Source organism: Leopardus geoffroyi, chromosome B4 (genome assembly GCF_018350155.1).
Source record: "Leopardus geoffroyi isolate Oge1 chromosome B4, O.geoffroyi_Oge1_pat1.0, whole genome shotgun sequence".
In the NCBI taxonomy this organism is placed as follows: domain Eukaryota; kingdom Metazoa; phylum Chordata; class Mammalia; order Carnivora; family Felidae; genus Leopardus; species Leopardus geoffroyi.
In genome coordinates this window covers 52,494,929-52,511,742 of record NC_059341.1, presented here as the reverse complement: position 1 = coordinate 52,511,742, position 16,814 = coordinate 52,494,929, and positions in this window count along the sequence as shown.

The window sequence follows — 16,814 nt, the reverse complement described above, 5'->3', positions numbered from 1 at the left end:
GATCATCTTATATTTCCTTGTAATAAAATGAAATAAATTGAAATTTAAGGGTTTTTTAATTTCCTGTTATCATAAAATCCTAAATCTTATTATTTCAATTGATCAAAACACATATTTTAAACACTTACATGTATGTAAGTATTAAACACAAAAGTTAAATTTTGTTGGAAATGCATCTTACAGAGATGGAACTCCTATTTCCAACTAGTCTATTTTATTGGTGGATGAGTAATACTAGAATGAGAACAAGTTCAGCATCAATTCTATTCCAAGTTTTCAATTCCATGGATGCATGCATTGAAGAAACTTGTTTCCAAAAATGAGTGGATGAAAATGAATGGAGTTTTTAGTAATGCCACTCGAATCTTTGAACCCTTTCCAAGTTATATACCAAAAAAAAAAAAAAAAATCACATAAAGATCTAACAAAAAGTACTTTCATTTTTTATTAAATGTTTTATTTATTTCTGAGAGAGCACAGGCAGGGGAGGGACAGAAAGAGGGGGACAGAGGATCTGAAACAGGCTCTGCGCTGACAGCCGAGTAACTGATGTGGGGTTTGAACTCCTGAGCCTAGAGGTCATGACCTAAGCCAGTCAGAGACTAACTGACTGAGCCACCCAGGTACCCCTAACAAAAATGGTCAGCTGACAGCTCTTATTAGTTTATAAACTTTGTTGAAAGCAAGTAACCTGAAACCAGGAGACTTGTAAAGGATGTGTTACCCATTCTCATTTACCAGTCAATTGTTCCTTTTCTGATGTCCTAGAGATTTTTTGCTCCCCCATCCCCACCCCGCCCCAGGGTATTGCACCTAGGTAAAATTTGGGATGGGGAAGAATTATGCCTTTCTTTTTTTAAAGTAAGGGAGGGGCGGTTGGGATGAGGAAGGCTGGAAAGAACTTTACACTCTGACCCCAGAGGGATACTTTCAGGCAGATCACTTTTAGAGACAGCCACCTGAGAGAAGTGAGGATCTGAGAACTGATTATGTTAAAACAGTAGTCTCCTACTCATACACATCTTGAAAAGTCTTCATAGACCATGAGTACTCCAGTTTTGTATCTGCTGCTTTAGGCCTTTGGATAGCTATTATATGTTCCATATGTTGCCTCAAGGGAAAGCAAAAAATTTTTAAATAATAGTATGGGGCATTATGGTTTACAAATACCTTTAGACACACATACAATGCAAAATCCTAACCTCAAACATTTCAGCCTCAAAGCCACTCTTTGAGAAAGACAAGGAATGTCCTATCCTGTATTGTAAATTAAGTACTATCAGAGAGTTTAACTGAAAAGTGTACACTAAGTGTATGTGCCAGGCACTGTACTAAACCCTGGAAATTAGGGTTAACATTTAGCTGAGCTAATCAAGGAAAACTTCATAAAGGATGTAGGATTTGAACAAATTTGTATAGTAACATATATAACTACATGTAAGTTTAATTAATTTGAGCTGAATCTTGAAGAGTGACGAATAGAATTCTATGTGAGGGGGAATTAGGACTGAGAAATAAAAACATGGAAACACATAAATATTCTGGACAGTGTTAATCAACCATGAGAAAGCAATCTAGAAAACTAAAAAAGACTTTAAGATTAGATTGCATAAAATCGTGAACAAACAAATTGACTTTGTAAGACAACATACACTGAGATTTGTTTTTTAAAGATGTGCTGATATGATTGAAGTTATTTGAAATGGTGGCTAATGCATAGGGGATAAGAAGAAAAGTGTGAAGAGAGTGAAAGTGAATGGGGATTCAACATGTGGAAATGCCAGGTATCAAAGCTACAAGTGAATGCATTAGCTGCACTATTTGTTGGATTTGGAGAATACAATGAGCTATCTTGGAACTGGCTAAAGTTCAGGTCCCACCCATCCCCAGAGACTTTTTTTTTTTTAATTACAAATTTTCTGAAAATTTCAAAGAATTAAATAATAAACCACTATACATTTGTATAGATTCATCAATTATTAACATTTTGCCACTTAAGCACAGCCTGTGTTCCTCTGTCTCTCAGTCCCTCCTCCTCTCTCTCTCTCTTTTAAAATTTATTTATTTAATTTGGAGAGAGAGCAAGGGACAGGCTGAGAGAGAGGGAGGCAGAGCATCCCAAGCAGGCTCCATACTGTCAGTGCAGAGCCCAATAGGGGACTCACACTCACAAACCAGGAGATCATGACCTCAGCCAAAATTAAGAGTTGGACACTTAACCAACTGAGCCACCCAGGTGCCCCTTCTTCTCTCTTCTTTACCCCTCCACTTTACCCCTCCCCCTTCCTCGCTTCTAACCCCTACCTCTACCCCCTCTCCTTTTCTCTCTCCATCTGGGTTTAGTTGCAGATCATTACTCTGCATGTATCTCCTTAGAACAGGGCCACTCTCCTACATAACCACAATGTTAAAGTGTCATTATCCCACTCACTGAAGTGTGTGGCTAGAGGCCAGACTTGTGGATGATGGATTTCCTTCCGGCGGCATCAGGTGAGAGGTGGGTGGATAGGACCACCAGAAGCACTGTCTACCGACCTGTGCACCTCCATAAACTATTTGTTCCTGGTCTGTAGCTAGATAAGTACTGAAATTAGCTTCTGGAAACTTCTATAACCACTTGACAGAGTAATTTTATGCCTACTGAATCTAATAATAAAAAAATGGGGCTTATATTTTGATGTCATCAGTTTATTCTATTATTCTAGTAATTCACTTTTACTATATTTTGCAAAAGTATCAGTCCACTAAATTTAAGAAAAAAAAAAAATACTGGTCCTTTGCAGATTGAAAATCACTGCTTCTATAGTTCCCTTCTTCCCTCTAGGAGAATATGTGATTCTATGCATATTAGAAGTTACCAGATAATACACCATTGCATAAGAACTATTTGATTAGGAATGGTATTCAAACCCATCGACCACAGTACTAATGGGGTTGGATTAGCAGTAATTTGAATTCCTCTGCTTTTCTACCTACCAAGCCTACTAACAAAGTAAGGACGCCTCTGGCTTTCCAGGAGCCTCTGGGGTGCGAGGTCTTTCATATACTCACACATTCTTCTCCCAGGGGCTTCTTCTAGGCATTGCAGGCTCCATTCTGGGACCTGTGACACAGGCAAAACAGGCAAAGCCACAGTGTAGCCTGCAGAAATGGAGATGATTGTGTGGACCCATTTTAGGGGAACCCCGAGGCAGACTGCTTGTGCCCAATATCAGAGAAGGTTTTCAGTGAAATAGCTCTTTATGTTTTTACTCAGAGCTCTGTTTCTCTTAGGCACCCAGACATGCTTTCATGGGCCTTGGATTGGCGACAGATTTGAGTAACAGCCACCCCAAGCTGCATTTATTATTCCCCATCCAATGACTAAGTCTTTCTTATAGAGCTTCTCTGTCTCATTCTCTTCCACTAAAATGAGTTCTGTTCTAGGAAGCAGTCTCAGCCCCCATGTCAGCAGGTTTCTTTCAGGCCTGCCTCACCAGTTTGCCAGACATGCCCAGACATGCTGGAACCCAGCAACAGACCCAGCTTAGATTTAAGCTGAGATTCCTGCTATACCACACGTGAGATACTTCTGAAAACGACAAATGATGTCTCTAAAACATGCAGCTGTCACACATTTTGCACCTTTACAGCCTCCTCATTCTGCATGTAGGTACTGCCATAGTGAGCAAGATCAATAGCAACATAATGACTTTATTCTCTGATTGACTTGGAGTCTAAAGATAGTATACATGAGGGTGCCTGGGTGGCTCAGTCGGTTAAGTGTCCAACTTCGGCTTAGCTCATGATCTCGTGGGTTTGTGGGTTTGTGTCCCCCGTCGGGCTCTGTGCTGACAGCTCTGGAGCCTGGAGCCTTTCTTGAATTCTGTGTCTCCCTCTCTCTGTGCCCCTCCCCCAATCACACTCTGTCTCTGTCTCTCAAAAATGAATAAACATTAAAAAAATTTTTTTAAAAAGTATACATGAAATGATAGAACATCTTACCGAATGAAGGAAAGATAGGATCAAAGCTGGAAAGAACTAGAAATCTGATGAAAGCTTTTCCAACCTGTAGATTGCAATCCAACCAAAACACAACCAAATAATGATTATAGTTTTTTCATAGTCTTTTTTTTAAGTTTATTTATTTTGAGAGAGAGAGAGAGAACCTGTGCAGGGGAGTGGCAAAGAGAGAGGAAGAGAAAGAATCCCAAGCAGGCTCTTGGGACTTGATCTCACAAACCATGAGATCATGGCCTGAGCCAAAATCAAGAGTTGGATACTTAACCACCTGAGCCACCCAGGCACCCCATTTTTCTTTCTTTTTTTTTTTCTTTCAGTTTTATAGTTGTGTATACATATATAGATTATAGTTAAAATTTGTTAGTATATTTTGAGACACAACTGCTTTTGGCTGGCAAATTCCCACAATAAGGAGATCATGTGCATGTCTGGTATTTTGAATAGTCAGTCATTTGGAATTTACTAAATATGCTTTCCTATAAGCTATCAGTGAATGGGTAGGCACAATGTGGAAGGTGAATAACTTAAACACATTTCTTGCTCTCTTTTGTATTTTGCATCTGACTTGCTAACCAAATAATTTTTTTCAATGTTCAAAATGCTCTCAATTATTAAATTTGAATTTTCTGGGTTAGTTATTGTAGCATACAACTTACAAGACCATCAAATCTCTAAAAAGACAGGGCAAAATCTAAACAAAATACATAATGGGTGAAATTTTTAAAAAAGCAAATCAGCAGTTTGGATAAATTACCTTGGCTTCAAGCCAAAACAAAAAACAAAAAAAGGTATCCCACCCCTTCTTTTATTGAAGTATGCATGGCATCTATTTTGACCACTAACCTTACTCATACACTTTTTTCCCCTTTGTTCTTCCCTTTCTCCCTTATTTTGTTACTTGTTTTGATAGCTACTTTGTAGTCCTTTATACATCTTTTGGTAAATTATCTCAAATTATTATTTTTTTAAATAAACTCCATTCCCAGTGTGGGGCTTGAACTGATGACCCCAAGACCAAGAATCACATGCTCTACTGACTGAGCCAGCCAGTTGCCCCTCAAATTAATTTTTAAAGGTGTTTTGTGGGACCTGGGTGGCTCAATCAGCTAAGCATCTGACTCTTGATTTCTGCTCAGGTCATGATCTCATGATTCATGAGTTCAAGCCCTGAGTGTAGCTCTGTGCTGATAGCACAAAACCTGCTTGGGATTCTCTCTCCCTCTCTCTCTCTCTCTCTCTCTCTCTCTCTTTCTGCCCCTCTCCCACTAGTGCTCACATGCTCACTCTCTCAAAATAAATAAATAAACTTTAAAAAAATGAGTTTTGTGGGGTGCCTGGGTGGTTCAGTCGGTTGAGCATCCAACTCTTGATTTGGGCTCAGATCATGATCCCAGGGTCATGGGATCAACCCCTGCACAGGGCTCTACTAAGTGTGGAGCCTGCTTGGGATTCTCTCTCCCTCTGTCACACTCTCTCTAAAATGAATATAAAAATAAAAAACTAACCTCCCCACATCTCTTACAGCTAGATTTGGCCATGTGACTAAGTTCTAATGAGCCAGGAGCAGAAGGAGCCAGGAGCAGAAGGATCACATCCTCTCACAGAAAGCTGCTTGCCCACCCTGCTCTCACACTTTTGTTGTGTCTTGTCCTTGGGCTGGGGCATATACTTGAATGGGGATGAGCCAGCCTCAACCGCGTATACCAGAACCAGGCCCTAGGATAACAGAGCCACAAGAGAAGGGACCTGTGTCCCTAGATGAGGATGAAGGAATCAGGGTATCATTTTACAGTGCCATCCACTCCCATTGACTAATAACTCAGATTTTTTGTAGGGAGAAAGAAATTTTTTATGTAGTCTGTTCTAAACCAGCCAAATCAGGCCCACCTGAGTGGATCAGATGGTTAAGCATCTGTCTCTTTATTTCAGCCTAGGTCGTGATCTCACAGTCTGTGAGATGGAGCCCTTTATGGAGCTCTGCGGTGACAACACAAGGCCTCCTTGGGATTCTCTCTCTCTCTCTCTCTCACCCTCTGTCCCTCCCCCTCCTTTCTCTCTCACTCTCTCAAAATAAATAAGTAAACATTAAAAAAAAATTAGGGGCACCTGGGTGGCACAGTCAGTTAAGCATCCAACTCTTGATCTCTGCTCCAGTCATGATCTCACTGTACTTGAGTTCTTGATTCTGTCTCTCCTTCTCTCTGCCTCTCCCCCACCTCTGCTCATTCTCTCTAAATAAATACATAAATAAACAAATAGCAGAATATCTTTTAAAAAATTAAAATTAAAAAAAAATTAAACCTTGCAACAACATGGGTGGAACTAGAAAGTATGATGCTGAGCATAATTAGTCACAGAAAGACAAATATCATATGACTTAACTCCAATGTGGAATTTAAGGCACAAAACAAATGGACATAAGGGAAAGGAAGCAAAAATATAAAAACAGGGAGGGGGACAAAACAGAGACTCTTAAATATAGAGAACAAACCGAGGGTTGCTGGAGGGTTTGCAAGTGGGGGGATGGGCTAAATGGGCAAGGGGCATTAAGGAAGACACTTGTTGGGATGCGCACTGGGTGTCATATGTAGAGGATGGATCACTGGATTCTATTCCTGAAATCATTATTGCAGTATATGCTACTTAACTTGGATGTAAATTAAAAAAAAAATTTAAACCAGCCAAATCAATATCCTAATTAATGCAGGTAAAATGAACAAATTAGATAGCGTTCCTAACTACTTCCAGTTTGGCGCTGCCCGATTGGAATCAATTTTGCTCATATAAACTCTTAAAAAATTAAATATGTAAAAAAAATTATTTAAAAAAAAATTTTTTAACGTTTATTTTTGAGACAGAGAGAGACAGAGCATGAACAGGGGAGGGGCAGAAAGAGAGGGAGACACAGAATCAGAAGCAGGCTCCAGGCTCTGAGCTGCCAGAACAGAGTCCAACGCAGGGCTCGAACCCACAAACCATGAGATCATGACCTGAGCTGAAGTCAGCCACCCAACTGACTGAGCTACCCAGGTGCCCCTGGATCATGTGACTCTTGATCTCAGGTTGGTGAATTCAAGCCCCTTGTCAGATGTAGAGATTACTAAAAATACCTACATACATACACAAGTACACAAATAAAATAAATAGGGGTGCCTCAGTGGCTCAATCAGTTGAGCATCCCACTCTTGATTTCAGCTCAGGTCATGATCTCACAGTTTGTGTGTGTGAGCCCAATGTCAGGCTCTGTGCTGACAGTGTGGACCCTGCTTGGGATTCTCTCTCCCCCCTCCCCCCCCTCTCTCTGCCCTTCACTCCTCTCAAAAAATGAAAATAAATAAATAAATAAACATTTAAAATAAACAAACAGGCAAATATCGTTTCTTATTTCCCAGAAATCTGAGATCCTCAGGACCGAGGTCTTCCTTTTTCTGCTCCTTCACCTATAAAATCATCTATATCCACACTCATTTTTCCTTCCCTATGTAAGCCTAAGCACTCTACTGTGGCAAACTCTTAGGTGTCCTGAAAAAGGAGGGAAAATGACCATATATGTATATATGGTCTTTTTTTTTCTCCTCACCCTCTACTTGGGCTCTTGGCTCCTTCATGCTCCCTTACATTCAGTTATTTAACCTAAGCAATATTTTGTTAATCCAAATATTGGATCCTTTCAGGTAGAGAGCAGTAGTTTCCAAAGAACTGTAAATATAACACATTGTGTAAGCAAGGTAAAATTGCAGCTTTCTTTGTCCTTGTAGGTGCTCTGATGACAGGTTGAATGAAAGATACACTCAAAACAAATACAAAAACATTTCAGAGGCAGGATTCTGTGCCCTTATAGTTACCATCACAGAATCAGAAATCCAAATAGCTCAGAATAGGACAGCTTAGGACAAGCATCATGAGGAATCCCTGATACCAGATAGCAAAACTTGCTGTTCCTACAAACATAAGGAAAGTCTCCTGACTATCATAGATAATCCTCATACCTTGAGTAACTTTAATTTCACTGTCTCAAACATCCATCATTCTGTTTAACAAATCACTAGCTTCCCTAATATAAAACCCATTTCTAACATTCATTATGCCATTTAGCAAGGCTTTATGGAGATCTTGATAGTGAAAGATCATGTTGGCAGCAAATTCTGGAGTATGCCCCTTTCTGATGGACTGCTAACTAAAGACTACTGACCTGGGATTTTTTTTCTTAGCATATTAATTGAGTCTATAGAATTAAAGCTTACATTGTTGGCACATACATAGTATCACATAAACCACCCAAAGTACAGGATTTTGAACTGAATTATGGAAGTATTAATGGTTAATATTAGTTCCATGACTGAATTCTCACCAAGAGAATGTGAACAGAGGTAATATGTACAATTTCCACCTAAATTGTTCTTGACTTCCTTTCCCGTGTGCTAGAACAGCGCTGTACCATTGACCCAACTTCAACATGCAGTAATGGAAGCAATCATATGGAAGGAATATAGGTCCCTGAGTAACTTCACCATCTGGAGCCGGCAGCCAGTCTACACTGACCAAGCTGCTACATGGTAGAGAAATAAACGTCTATTTTATTCAAGCTACTATATTTTAGAGTCTCTTTTTTTTTTAAGTTTATTTATTTTTGAGAGAGAGAGAGAGAGAGAGAGCACAAGCAAGAGAGAGGGAGACACAGAATCAGAAGTAGATTCCAGGCTCCAGCTGTCAGCACAGAGGCCAACGTGGGGCTTGAACTCAGGAACTGTGAGATCATGACCTAAGTCAGACACTTAACTGGCTGAGCCACCCAGGCACCCTAGAGTCTCTTTTTTTTAAAGACAACTTTACTTGTCATTAAATGATAAACCTTTACATCTTGACCCATCAGCTTCCATCTCCTCTTCTATGTCTTCAATCTCACCCTCTGTACTTGCTCCTTTTCAGTTTACAAACACGATCAAGTCCTTACGAAGTATTTCTTTCTTTTTCATCCAAATTTTTTTTTTATTTTAAAAGTGTTTATTTTTGAGAGAGAGAGAGCGAGGGAGAGAGAGAGAGCCAGAGAGTGAGGGAGGGGCAGAGAGAGAGAGAGGGGGACAGAGGATCTGAAGCAGGCTCTGCACGGTCAGCACAGAGACTGACGTGTGGCTCGAACTCATGAACCATGAGATCATGACCTGAGCTGAATGCTTAACCAACTGAGCCACCCAGGTGCCCCTTTTCCACCCAAATTTCTGAAAATATGAACTATACTTGCTTGTTCCATCTTCTTGCCTCCCATACACTGTCTTTCTACTGCAAAGTGATGTCCATTCCCACATTTTTTTTTAAATTTTTTTTTCAACGTTTATTTATTTTTGGGACAGAGAGAGACAGAGCATGAACGGGGGAGGGGCAGAGAGAGAGGGAGACACAGAATCGGAAACAGGCTCCAGGCTCTGAGCCATCAGCCCAGAGCCCGACGCGGGGCTCGAACTCACGGACCGCGAGATCGTGACCTGGCTGAAGTCGGACGCTTAACCGACTGCGCCACCCAGGCACCCCAATTCCCACATTTTTTAAGATGACTCCCAGTAAAACTATTAATTAAATCTGGAGGATACTCCTCAGTTCTACACTTACAACTTGCTATCACCTTATAATGAAAATAAGTCTCAGGCCAAATTCTACACCATGGACATCGCTGCATTTTCTCCTCTGCTCCATCCTCATTTTCTCTCCTCTCTTATTTCAACAATGCCACACCTTCTAGATTGCTGGTCTCTTTCATAGATTTTTCTTGACCTCCCTGTTTTTGAAATGTTGGTTCCCAAGTCTACATCCTTGACTCATTCTCTTCTGGTTCTACAAAGTCTTCCTGGCAAATAACATCTCTCCTGCTGATTCTGATCTCTGATGAGAACCTCCTGGATTCATTCATTCATATTTTTGGAGAGCACTGATTCTTTCTTGAGGTAGAAGATCCTTGATTTATACTGACACCAATAAACAAAATTGTATGTGCTTCTGTCTCAGTTTTCCCCATGTATCGCAAATTGACTTCAGTCTATTTGGCCTTTCAGCAACTGTCAGGTTCTGTTAGTAAATGTCAATAGCATCTATTGATTGGACTAGGTGGAAGCTGGGCATGCCCTTCTCCAAACATTGATATCATGTGATAGATTACAAGGAAAGCAAGACTTCATTGTAATTCTTCCAAATGTATAAACTTTTATTAGCAAGTGGACAAAAAAGTCATATAACATGTTCATATAAGGTTTCAGGAAATCCTCACTTTTTGTCCTTAGACATGCCCACAAGCATCTCGTATGAGAGACTCACTCTGAGGTGGCTGTAACAATATCCAAACAGCAGAATCAGCCAACCTTCTATTCAGATCTGTCAGTCTATGTCTCCAAACACTGAATAGAAGGCCCTGGGGAGAGGTGGATAACACAGAATCAAATAGAACTTAGACCAAGAAGGTAGTAGATTGCTGGGCTTCCCAGCAACTTCTTCACCATGTATTGATTATGTTGAGTGTCTACTACGTGTCAGGCACTGTTCTTAGCATTGCGTATACAGCTACGAATAAAGCCAATAAAAATCCCTGCTCTTATGAAACTTATACTCTGGTCAGTTGTGTTGTTGTATCTCATTCACACAAGAGTGACAGGGCTGTGAAATCTCTCTAACCAGCCATACATCTGGGACATCATTTATTTCACCAATGAAAATGTATTTCTAAACTCCCTTTTACTAATTAATGAACCTTTGGATCTAAATTTCAATACAGATCCTTGAAATGCTTAAATAGCTACCTGGGGAGTATGGATCCCTGATTAGGGTACTTCAGATTATAACTAACCACCCCTAGAGTGTGAATTCCTAATAGGGTAACTCTAATGATAACTAACCTTCCCTAGAGTGTAGATGAAAGCTAATTTACACACAAGTACATTACACTGTTTATAAGGAAGTATTTTAAAGTAAATTATAACAGAGGTAATATAACAACATGGCAAGAAGCATGGTTGCACAGAGCTCCCAAGTTTCACATATAGGTTTTAAAATACTGAAAGATACCAACCATCTCTCTGAGGACTTCTGAGTTCTCCTCGTGATCTAGCAACTACAGGTACAACAAAAGGTATATCAGACCATCCTAGTGTAACACGGTTCACAATCATTCTGAATGGCCAGTTTCCATACCACTCCAACCACTGAATATGTTCAATAGCATTGTTGCTCAAGTCTTTAGCCATGAAGAAACTGACAAGGCTCTCTGAATTTCAACTCCAAATACCTTGAGGAAAAAATAATAACTGTCCCAGTTTGGACCTAAGATTCATGCCCAAATTGATTGGGATTGGTAAGGGCATAGGACCTTTATAACTTGTTTGGTGGGATGATGGAGATGCTTGCAGAAACCCTTGGGAGGTTATGAAAAGTGTTCCAGCATCAGGGTTTTGTCAGGAGAGTAAATCAAAGGGGGAAAGAACCAAAAGAGTTAAAGATATATACAGGAGAGTGAACAATGACATTTAAGCTGGGTAGAAAAGGAAGTAAAAACAGGATTTTATCAGGATAGCTGGCTGGCTCAATTGATAGAGCATGCAACTCTTGATCTCAGGGTTTTGAGTTTGAGCCCCACGTTGGGTGTATAGATTACTTGAAAAAACAACAGCAACAAGAACAGGACTTTATTAAATCATTTGTAGTAGAGAATAGTATTTATATCAAAAGAGATATTGGGGTGCCTGGGTGACTCAGCTGGTTAAGTGTCTGACTTCAGCTTAGGTCATGATCTCGCAGTTCATGAATTTGAGCCCTGCATCAGGCTTTCCTGTCAGTACAAAACCCACTCTGGATTCTCTGTCTCCCTCTGTCTGTGCCCCACTTACATGTGTTCTCTCTCTCTAAAAAATGAATAATCATTAAAAAAAAAAACAGAGAGAAAGATGCATACTTGAAATGCCATCTGTTCTGGTCCATTTATATAAATATATATATGTAGTTCCACAGATGATCTGGTAGTATTAATAACTGTTACTTTATTTCTTTTTTTAGGTTTGTTTATTTTTGGGGGGTGCCCAGGTGGCTCAGTCGTTTAAACAGCTGACTCCTGATATTGGCTCAGGTCATAATCTCACAGTTTGTGGGATTGTGCCCCGTGTCAGGCTCTGCAGTGACAGTGTGGACCCTGCTTGGGATTCTCTCTCTTTCCCCCTCTCTCTCTGCCTCTCCCCTCCTCTGATGTGTTCACACATGTACTCTTTCTCTCTCAAAATAAACTTAAAAACAAAACATATAGGGGCGGCTGGGTGGCGCAGTCGGTTAAGCGTCCGACTTCAGCCAGGTCACGATCTCGCGGTCCGTGAGTTCGAGCCCCGCGTCGGGCTCTGGGCTGATGGCTCAGAGCCTGGAGCCTGTTTCCGATTCTGTGTCTCCCTCTCTCTCTGCCCCTCCCCCGTTCATGCTCTGTCTCTCTCTGTCCCAAAAATAAATAAACGTTGAAAAAAACAAAAAAAACAAAAAAACCTCCTCAACCATTGCACTTACAATAAACTCTAAACTACTTAACATGACCCATAAGGGTTTAACTACCTTCTCCCCCACCACCACCATCTTGTAAAAACAAAACAAAACAAAACATATATATATATGTTTTATATATATATATATATATATACATATATGTATTTGTATATGTATATATATATATATATATATATATATATATACAGCTGAAGAATAGCATGTTTTTCATATTATTAAAATAGCAAATAGTTCAAAAGTAGGAAATGGAAGCAATGAACAAATATTGAAAACCTATTATGCGCAAGTTCTGTTCTTGCAAATTAATATGAGACAATTTGGGCATGCACAACTCTTAAGTTCTTTTTGGCAGATACAAGTAGCCAAAAACTTTCTTTTCAAGTAAAAGCCAAGATTCCAGAGGGAAAATTGGGTCAGGCACCCAGATTCCTCCAGTGTTTTTGACTAGAGACCCCTTGAAGGATTTAGCCTAGGGCATCATTGCTAAGGACATAGGCTATAAGCCTCTTGAGATTTGTATTCCCTACTTATGCTAGAGCAGGGAGAGTCTGGAATATTTTTAGATAACCATACATCTTGAATATCTTTATTTTGCCATTAAAAAAAACCTCATTTCCAACATTCATCATGTTGGTCAACAAGCCATTTTTTTATCAGTAAAACCTATTTCTTACATTTAGTAGGCAAATTACAAAGAATCATTGTTGTCAAGATACTGATAACAGAAGCATTTATAAAAGCTACCTCTGAATGTTAGAAAAACCACCACCCTGCACAGTGAATTCTTTTTTTTTTCTTTAGCTTTTCATTATTACCATTTTTATATATATGAAATGTACAGAGAATAGTATAACGAACACCCAAACACTCATCACCTAGATTTAATAACTCTTATAATTTCCTCATATTTGCTCAAGTATTACATAGTTAATTATAGACATCATGACATTTCACCCTTAATTACTTTAGTACGCACTTCTAACAACCTAAATACATTTCCCCGTGATCACCCTTAAATACATTTCCCCATGATCACACTTAATAAAATCAACAGTAATACTCTAATATCCTCTAATGCTCAGTCTGTACTCAGATTTCCACATTTGTCCCTAAAGTGTCTTTTACAGTTGATTTTTAAATGCCAGATCCAATGAGAATCTTGCCTTGCATTTGGTTATTAGTGACTTGCACCTTCCGGATTAGAATGTTGGCAGCCTCTGGGTTATAGTTTAAGCCATATGGTATACACATAACATCACAATGTATATATTAAAATTTTTAAAAAATAATGACAGACCTCCCAATGACTTTACTAGATATTTTTGTCAACATTATCTTATCTATTTCTTTCTTTTTAAATACATATGTATTTTTAAGTAATCTCTACACCCAATATGGGGCTCAAACTCATGACCCCAAGATCAAGAGTCATATCAAATATCAAATAGGCTATCAAATAAGCCATGCAGGCGCTCCCTTATCTATTTTTTTCCCAGAGAGGAAGAAGGTTTCCAAGGGACTCAACCAGACTAACGTGTATTCTTTATAGAAAAGACCTTTTTAATCAGTTTGGGAATTCTTAAGTTAAAAGCACAGAGGATTCCAACACCACACTTTGAGAAACTGACCCATAGGGTATGTAAGTAGCACGCTCTCAGGAATGACTCTAAAAACACTCTGGGATTTGGCCTCTAACCACTTTTCTATTGTCTTTTGCACCCATCTAGATCCCCTGAGCTCTTCAGTGTTCACTGATAAGGCCAGGATTAGGGTGAGGAGAGATGTCTAGGACAGAAAAAAGAAGGAGGAACTACTTTCATGTGCCAGGCCTACACTTATGTGACCGAAGAGTAATATCTGTTGTGATAATAGTAATAATAATAATATTTATTAAGTCTTTACTCGTGCCAGGGACTGTTCTAAGAACTTTACATGGATTAACTCATTTAATCCTCCCAACCCCATGAGGTCGGAATTTGTAAAATCCCCATTTAGAGATGCACAAAAGCCCTCTCATCGGAGCATTGGGGCTAGTCTGGCTCTACAGGCAAAAGAGGACATTCTCTCTTTACACAGTCACCTTTCTTCTCTAGTCCACGTGGCTGTCTGGCCACCTTGGTGTTGTCTATCAGTCAGGCCATACACACTGCCTGCCCTGGGCCTTCCATGCTGAGATCGGTGAGCTATATCCTCTCCTTTGACCACTCTCTAATACTGTGAATTCTCAGATTAGGTATACAGTTCTAAAAAATTTTTTTCTTCTTCTTCTTCTTTTCAATGTTTATTTATTGGGGCATCTGGGTGGCTCAGTTGGTTAATTTTCCGACCTTGGCTCAGGTCATGATCTCACAGTTTGTGAGTTCGAGGCCTGCATTGGGCTCTGTGCTGACAGCTCAGAGCCTGGAGACTGTTTCAGATTCTGTGCCTCCCTCTCTATGTCCCTCCCCTGCTTTCTCTCTCTCTCTCTCTCTCTCTCTCTCTCTCTCTCTCTCTCTCAAAAATAAAGATTAAAAAGAAACTTTAATGTTTATTTATATTTGAGAGAGAGACAGACAGACCACAAGCAGGGGAGGGACAGAGAGATGGAGACAGAATCTGAAGCAGGCTCCAGGCTGTCAGCACAGAGCCTGATGCAGGGCTCAAACTCAGGAACCATAAGATCATGACCTGAGCCAAAGTTGGATGCTTAACTGACTGAGCCACCCAGGCACCCATCACAGTGGAGCTAGTAATGAACACTAGATCCTAAGATGATATCCTTGTTTTATGAAATATCAGAATAGATTTGTCTGTTAGCAGACTTGAATACTTTCAGAATATCCACTTCCAAATCCAAAAGTTTAAGTTCCCACACACAGACTTTTAATAGTTTGCTTTGCCAGTTCTTTAGTTTATGTGTCAGCAACAAGGGTGTGTGTTTCACACCTAACCTCCCTGGAAGTTTTCAAGGAGCCTACTCATTGCTGCTATCACCAACTTCTTCTCTGCCATTGATATGGAGGTTAACTCTAGTTTAAGTAACAAAGGTTCATTTACCCAAAACAAACTATGCATTTTAGCACTTGTAAAGCACTTAAGCCTTCCCTTCACTGCCTGAAATGCAGCTATCTGCATTTTTAGCTAGCTACATATTTTAGCATATCACTGACAAGTCTCTTCAAGCTCACAGCCTTGACACATCTTCCGAAGGCTTCCAGCCCCAGAATTCTTAGCTATCAAGATCCACATGGGCAGAAATAGTTCTGATCACTACCAGAAGTCCGGCAAACAGGTCACACATTCGATAATTCGGTATTTTTATTTATTCAACAAATATGCACTGAACACCTACTATGTGCCAGGATTTGTAAGGTCTCTGGCAAAGAATTCAGAACTCTTGTTTTGGTGGGAGAAAGGGTGGATAAAGCCTAGAAACTGGAGAGCCGCAATTCCTAAGGGCACCAACAGGCTTTGGAGAGAGCAAGGCATTCGCATTGACTCTCTTGGCTAGAGAAAACGTCTGTAAAGGACCAGACACAAAGCAGGTTCTGTCTCAAATATTTGAATCTATTCCATCTACACCATTTGGCTGGCAGGAAGTCCCTGCTCTCTGTGGATTTACTAATGGGAGACACAAACCTCTGACATAATGAAGTGGCAGGAGGTGTGTTTTACTCCAGTTTCTCTTGAAGGGCAAGAATAGCAGCAAAAGTTTCTTCGGTTAATCCCATGGCGCACATTTCCGTGTGGGTGCGCATTGTGGTATGCGCTCGTCTGTTAAATACAACAGGCTTCAGCTCTGTAAGAGAGAGTGAATTAATTTATGTATACTTTTGAACGATAAAAAAAAAAGGAAGCCTGGCAGTGAAGGTAGCACACTGGGCCTATTTTATTTTATTTTATTATTTTATTTTATTTCGGAGTGTGGGGCCCTATTTTAAAAAGAGACAGTCTGATCTCTTAGAAGAGGTATGCCAGTACTTTTTTCTGGCCCTGTTTGGCTCCATTCTTACACATAGATGACAAACACGACAGACTACAGCTGAAATCGATTCCCTTGAGCACACTGAGATATCTACGAATTTAGGGGCCATTCTAGATTTTAGAAGGTTAAATCAGACAATGATTCAGAAAGTTTGTTTTTAAAGAGAGAAGCTATATAATTGTTGCTCAGAAGAAAAATTTTAATGCAGCCCAAAGATAATTAGCTACAAAACCTAAATTAGATGTAGTACTTGCCAAATTGACTTTCTATAACTTAGAAAAAAAGATTCCTAAGCAAAGCTTACAGTGTTATAATGAAAAAAGCC